Raw genomic sequence first — 7276 nt, forward strand, 5'->3', positions numbered from 1 at the left:
CAGCAGGCTGCGGCCAAATCCTCTGATGTGTCCCAGGTCTCTGTGTCTCAGCAACCGGAAACACGCACTCCCTCTCTTCATGTTGTGGCGGACCTTCGAGCCGCTGCTGATAACACTGAGAGGGATGATTGGTTAACATGTTTGCTATGTGAAAGATTCCATGTGCATTGTTCCCTTGGTTGGCTCGCATGGCGCACGGATGTGCCCATACGAGCAAGGGGGGTATGGTCTCAATAGTAAATACAGATTGGTTTGCACCTGGTTTTTCCACAAAGGCTGAGCAACATTGTGCTCAGTGTCATATTTACCAGCAGCATAATCCCGAAAAGGGACCAAAGAGAAGAGACGCAGCCCACCCACCACCAAGTGGTCCTTTGATTAATTTACAAATTGATTTTATGCAGATGAACAAGTGTTGTAATTTTGAGTATGTACTTGTAATTGTTGACATGTTCTCGAAATGGGTTGAAGCCTACCCATGTCGGAAAGTTCATGCTACCATGATAGCCAAGATTCTTATTATTAGAGATGTGATCTGTAGATATGGGATCCTCACAAGACTGTCCAATGATAGAGGTTCACATTTCACGGGTCAAATTGTTCAGGAACTTTGTAAAGCGCTCCAGATCAACCAGCATTTTCACTGTCCCTACCACCCACAGTCTGCGGGGGAAGTGGAGAGGCAAAATGGAACTTTGAAAAACAAACTAGAAATGAAATGAAATGAAATGAAACAATAAAGATGTGCTTTAAGTGCAGACTTTCAGCTTTAATTTCAGGGTATTTACATCCAAATCAGGTGAACGGTGTAGGAATTACAACACATTTTATATGTGGCCCCCCCCCTTTTTAAGGGACCAAAAATAATTGGACAAACTAACATAATCATAAATCTAATTGTCACTTTTAATACTTGGTTGCAAATCCTTTGCAGTCAATGACAGCCTGAAGTCTGGAACCCATAGACATCACCAGACGCTGGGTTTCGTCCCTGGTGATGCTCTGCCAGGCCTCTACTGCAACTGTCTCCAGTTCCTGCTTGTTCTTGGGGCATTTTCCCTTTAGTTTTGTCTTTAGCAAGTGAAATGCATGCTCAATTGGATTTAGGTCAGGTGATTGACTTGGCAATTGCAGAACATTCCACTTCTTTGCCTTAAAAAACTCTTTGGTTGCTTTCGCAGTATGCTTCGGGTAATTGTCCATCTGCACTGTGAAGTGCCGTCCTATGAGTTCTGAAGCATTTGGCTGAATCACGAAACACTTCAGAATTCATCCTACTGCTTTTGTCAGCAGTCACATCATCGATAAATACAAGGGAACCAGTTCCATTGGCAGCCATACATGCCCACGCCATAACACTACCTCCACCATGCTTCACTGATGAAGTGGTATGCTTTGGATCATGAGCAGTTCCTTACCTTCTCCACACTCTTCTCTTCCCATCATTCTGGTACAAGTTGATCTTGGTCTCATCTGTCCATAGGATGTTGTTCCAGAACTGTACAGGCTCTTTTAGATGTTTTTTGGCAAACTCTAATCTGGTCTTCCTGTTTTTGAGACTCACCAATGGTTTACATCTTGTGGTGAACCCTCTGTATTTACTCTGGTGAAGTCTTTTCTTAATTGTTGACTTTGACACAGATACGCCTACCTCCTGGAGAGTGTTCTTGATCTGGCCAACTGTTGTGAAGGGGTTTTTCTTCACCAGGGAAAGAATTATTCTGTCATCCACCACAGTTGTTTTCCGTGGTCTTCCGGGTCTTTTGGTGTTGCTGAGCTCACCAGTGCGTTCTTCCTTTAAAGAATGTACCAAACAGTTGATTTGGCCACACCTAATGTTTTTGCTATCTCTCTGATAGGTTTGTTTTGATTTTTCAGCCTAACGATGGCTTGCTTCACTGATGGTGACAGCTCTTTGGACTTCATATTGAGAGTTGACAGCAACAGATTCCAAACACAAATACCATACTTGAAATGAACTCTAGACCTTTTATCTGCTCCTTGTCAATGAAATAACGAACTCCCATGAGGGAATAACATACACCTGGCCATGGAACAGCTGAGCAGCCAATTGTCCAATTACTTTTGGTCCCTTAAAAAGGGGGGGGCCACATATAAAATGTGTTGTAATTCCTACACCGTTCACCTGATTTGGATGTAAATACCCTGAAATTAAAGCTGAAAGTCTGCACTTAAAGCACATCTTTATTGTTTCATTTCAAATCCATTGTGGTGGTATACAGAGCCAAAATGATGAAAATTGTGTCAATGTCCAAATATTTATGGACCTAACTGTACATGCAAGGATACAGTTTCTATGTATGCTCACACTCTACTGGATGATTTGTAAGTTCAATTGTGAGTGAGTTCAATGTTACTTGTCCTGTATACCATTTGGGAGGGTGACATAAATTCCTGATGTTGCTGACTATGTTATTCCTACACCTTTAGCATACTACAGAAGATGTAGTATATGGTTCATTAAATGTTTAAATAATTATGGGAAGGTATTTGGGAAAATACATGTAACCACACTGTGGTATGTATGCTAACAGCCTGTTGCATGATTTGCCTGTTACAGATGGACCTGTAAGTATAAGGGCATCACCATTTTGGGTTCCTCGTGCAGCTAACAATTGCACCATGTGGGTATGTGGTAAGAGTGCTTATTATTTCCTGCCGGCCGACTGGTCAGGAACGTGTTACCTTGGGTTTATTGTAGGAGCCCTCAGACCTGTAGATTGGTTGCCCCTGCACCCCTTTCCCAAACATTGGTGGCACCGCCACAAGAGAAGTATTATTAATGCAGATGCTAAGAAGCTGGGATCACATCACATGGATTCAATAGTACACAGTCACTTTTCATGTTTTCAGCTGCCATTCTCCCTGTGTATGGTGTTATCACTGCCTTTACAGATATTAGGAGCTTAGCACTGGGGTTCTAATCCATTGGTAATGAGACAGCCAACGCCTTAACTGTGGTTGCTTCTGAGATGAAAGCCATGAGGCAGGTAGTGCTACAGAACCGTATGGCACTGGATTATCTGTTGTCAGCTCAGGGAGGTACCTGTGCTGTGATAGGTCATGACTGTTGTACTTTTATCCAAGATTAATATGCTAATATCACAAGTATGGCTGCTCACATTAAAGAGTTAATTTCAGCTTTGGGGGAACCTGAAGCTTGGAATTGTGCTGACTGACCTCCTCTGTTGGGGGTTTCCTTTTCGACTATTATTCAAATGGAAATCACTGGATTGGGCATGTTAATCGTTGTTGTGCTGATTTGTGTGGTTTGTGCTTGGAAGATGTGTACTGCCTGCTGTGTACAGTGCTGTGCAGTGGGCTCTCGTAAGGCTGCCAGTAAGATTATGGTAGCCCAAATCAAACCACAGACAAAAGCAAGCAAGACTGATTATTACTTTATTGCCCTGAGAATGATTGACATGTCTGATATGTAATCTCATGTACCAAGTGACTATTTTGCCAATGTAATAAAGATGGCCATTTGCCTCCTTCTATTTTCCAACTGATATACAATGCTGTATGCAATGTGAATAGATCTGTCCTTGACCACAGATCAGTTAACAATAATTAAAGATGGTTACTTTATTACTTTTTATACTGTTTGAAATACTCTGAATTTAATGAACAGTGTTTGACCTATACCCTGATGTGTTGAGCTCACGAGAGCTCAACACATCAGAAATATGCCTGTTTCTAGAACTATTGATAAACTGTCATTATGCTGTTTGCTTAAGAAGTGAATAGCTAGAAGCTGGTTCTTTTGTGGGGTCTTAGGAAATGCCTGTGTTACTAGGATGAATCAGAGGTCACAATATCGCCAAAGTGTATAATGCCATGCAACTTTGAACAAGGAAAATAGAAGGAGCGTTAAGGTCATTTCTGGGAGCCCTATCTTGAGAACTAAGCAAAAAGCTATTCACTTCATTGACTTTGTACCTTTTCACCTGTAATTGGGTACTACCTAATATTTCTTCAAATCCTATAATCATGTATGCTGTGCTGAGTAGTAACAGATACTGTATTGTTTGATTGTTAAGGTTTTTAAATGGTATGAAACTTGTGAAACGTAAGGCACTACAGCAGGACTACAGCAGGCCCCAGATAAACAGTTGATGAATGGTTGTTGTGTTGACGTTAAACGTCAAAAGGGGGGATTGTGGAAGAAATTGCGATTTCCAGTGTGCTTACATTATTCACTAGTTAATATAACTAGTCATTGGATACTAGTTAGTATGTTCTCATGTAAGCTTGCTATTAATAAGAGTAGATTGTGTCTATGTGTCAGGGTTAATAGATGTTCGTGATTAGGAGAAAGTACTGGGTAAACGTCCTTTGTCATGACTACAAGGAGAGCGCCAACTATGATCTCTCTAGTCTGAGTGGTCATGTGTTGGGAGCTGTGAATCTCTTCCTCTGAGACTGTTGTAACGTCATTACTGCCTGACTGTCACTATCTATGTTTACATTCCTGTGCCCTATAAAAGATGGTCCTCCGGCTTTCAGAGCTGAAAGAGACATGATTGAGACCTAAGCCTGGTGTTGTGTTGTCATTTATTGTCAGAGGTCTGGTTTTCTCTCCCAATCTGCAGATTGATAGATACTTATTAAAATCCAGAACTCAACTGAACTTAGTCACTCCGTTTATGAAGAGACGGACAAAACACTTTCTTCATCGCGTCACAGTGCATTTTGCCGTTGAAGCTCAGCTTCCATGGAATCCAATGGGGCTGCTTTTAACAGTTTTTTTCAGTGCATCGAAACTATACGGTCATTGGATGAATGCTGAGATTATGTCCCGCCTCGGATGCTCAGCGTCTCTGGGGGTGAATGGAGGAGTGGGCTGGCCTGGACGCTGAGCTTCCGTGTGATGATTGAAGGGTCTGTCGGAAAGACTGCGTCTCCTTTTGATTGACAGTAATTTTGTACTACAAAAAGTCACCGAAGCTGCAGCAACCTATTTCTTGGTATTTGCTTGGCGAAATTGCTAACCAATTTTCATCATACATTTTATAAAATTATACACCACGTTCCTTGTTTCAGTTTAACCTAATTTCCACATTTCCTCCTTGATTAGTATTGTTTTGTTAGATCGTTCGTTCATTCATTCAGTAGGCTAGGCTAGTGTCGTAGGGGTGAACTAGCCAGTGAATAGCCAAATAAATAAAACATTTTTAGGATGTAGGCCGAAATTGAGCTTCCCCTCTTTGAAAGACCAGCAGCCGCCACTGATTTGAAGCCCAGTCGACCACTGACAATACCGGCTCACCAAAATGCACATGTGAATGTTTACTTTCTACTTTACTCGCCTTGACTATCGGCATACGATTGGTGGATTTTATGAAGGTGTCATGTATATGAGCGGACCATAGTGGATATATTGGATGCGGACCATAGTTGTCCGGAAAACATGCCTGTGTCGATAAAGAAACAAAATGTTTGTTCCTTGAAAAATGTGCAAGAACTGGACATGCCAACACATTTTTTAAGGGTTGTAGAAAAGTTTTAAAGCGATACAGAAAAATCCAGCTCCTCCATCGCCAGGGATCGTTCAAATGCATGATTTTGAGCTTCGGCCCACCACGTAGTAAGTGCCTCAAAAAGTTAATGTCAAGCCCTGCATCTGACATTAAAGAACATTGTCAAGATTAATGACAGCTAGCCGTGAGCTAAGTGGCACTAAGATGAGTGCTAGCTAGCTGTTAGCCACTTAGCTAACAACTCGGAGTAAGAGTAAACTACCAACCAAAAACATACATTTGATTTCTTTCAAATAATACTTTCCCATGATTAAATATAAGTGGCCATGTGCCGCACTTTCACGTCATTCACCCATCCAGCCACAGCATATTGATAAACATCCGTACTCTTGAAAGCCTTCAAGCTATATACTGTATGGGGAGGGTTATGTAAGTAAGTAAGACTTTATTTATATAGCACATTTCATACAAGAATTGTAGCTCAAGGTGCTTTACATAAAATCAATAAAAACAATAATACAAGTGATAAACAATTCAAACAAAAATAAAAATCCCAATAAGATCTCTGTTCAAGAGAGAAAACAACTTTAAACATGCATCTTAAAAGTAACATATACATTTGGTTCACCCCTGGTCTGTATATATAAAACCATACACTCTGTTAACAGATCCTTTCCCCAGGTCAAGAGTATGGGCCGTATTCTCTGTTAACGGATCCTTTGCCTCAGATCAAGAATACAGATTGTTTTACATATTTGTTTAAATACTTCACGCGACCAGAGTTCTTGTACGCTATCAGAGTTTGCCAACTCTGACCTAGACAAAGTAAAAATAGCAAGTCAAATAATGACCCAAATTTACTAAACCAAGATTCTACAATAATATAACTAATAAAAGTAGGAAAACTCTTTTGAGATCAAATTACTTAAATGCTTCGGTAAAAAGGTAGGTTTTAAGCTGTCTTTTAACCCTCGTGCTGCCTTCGGGTCACATGACCCAAAGGTTCATAACGAACCATCGTTGTGTTTACCCAATTTTACCCAATACAAAAACAAATAAAAATAATTTTCCATTAACCTTTGCAATGTGGGGGGTCTGAGACAGCCCAACGGTTAAAAGAAAATGCTTCACTTTGTCTTTGTATGCGGTAAATCTGTCGCAATACGACGGTGGGTCACAATGACTGATGGGTCAGAATGACCCGAAGATAACACAAGGGTTAAAAATGTCTAGAGTGTTTGCTTCCTTAATATTTATGGGTAATTTGTTCCATAGTTTTGGGGCGTAATTGACAAAGGCCGAATCACCAATCTTCTTATGACTGCTACTGGTGACCTCTAATAGGCCTGCATTTGATGATCACAGTGTTCTAGCTGGTGTGTAGTTTATAAAGGAGTTAGCAATGTAGCTAGGTCCTTGTCCGTGTAGAGCTTTGTATGTGAGGAAAAGGACCTGAAAGTCAATTCTGAAGGTAACAGGGAGCCAGTGTAAAGTAGCTAGGACAGGACTAATGTGTTCTCTCCTTTTAGTTTTGGTTAATAATCTAGCTGCAGAATTTTGAATGAGCTGTAGTCTTTCAGTGGTTTTCTTGGGAAGACCAGTGAAAAGTGCGTTACAGTAGTCCAGCCGGCTGGATATAACGTGGACGTGATCAATTGTATCAAATGCTGCACTGAGATCTAACAGGATAAGGATAGAGACTTTATTTGCATCAGAGTTTAGTCTGAGGTCGCTAATTATTTTGGTGAGAGCAGTTTCAGTACTGTGATATTTCC

Source organism: Osmerus eperlanus, chromosome 15, assembly GCF_963692335.1.
Source record: "Osmerus eperlanus chromosome 15, fOsmEpe2.1, whole genome shotgun sequence".
Classification (NCBI taxonomy): Eukaryota; Metazoa; Chordata; class Actinopteri; order Osmeriformes; family Osmeridae; genus Osmerus; species Osmerus eperlanus.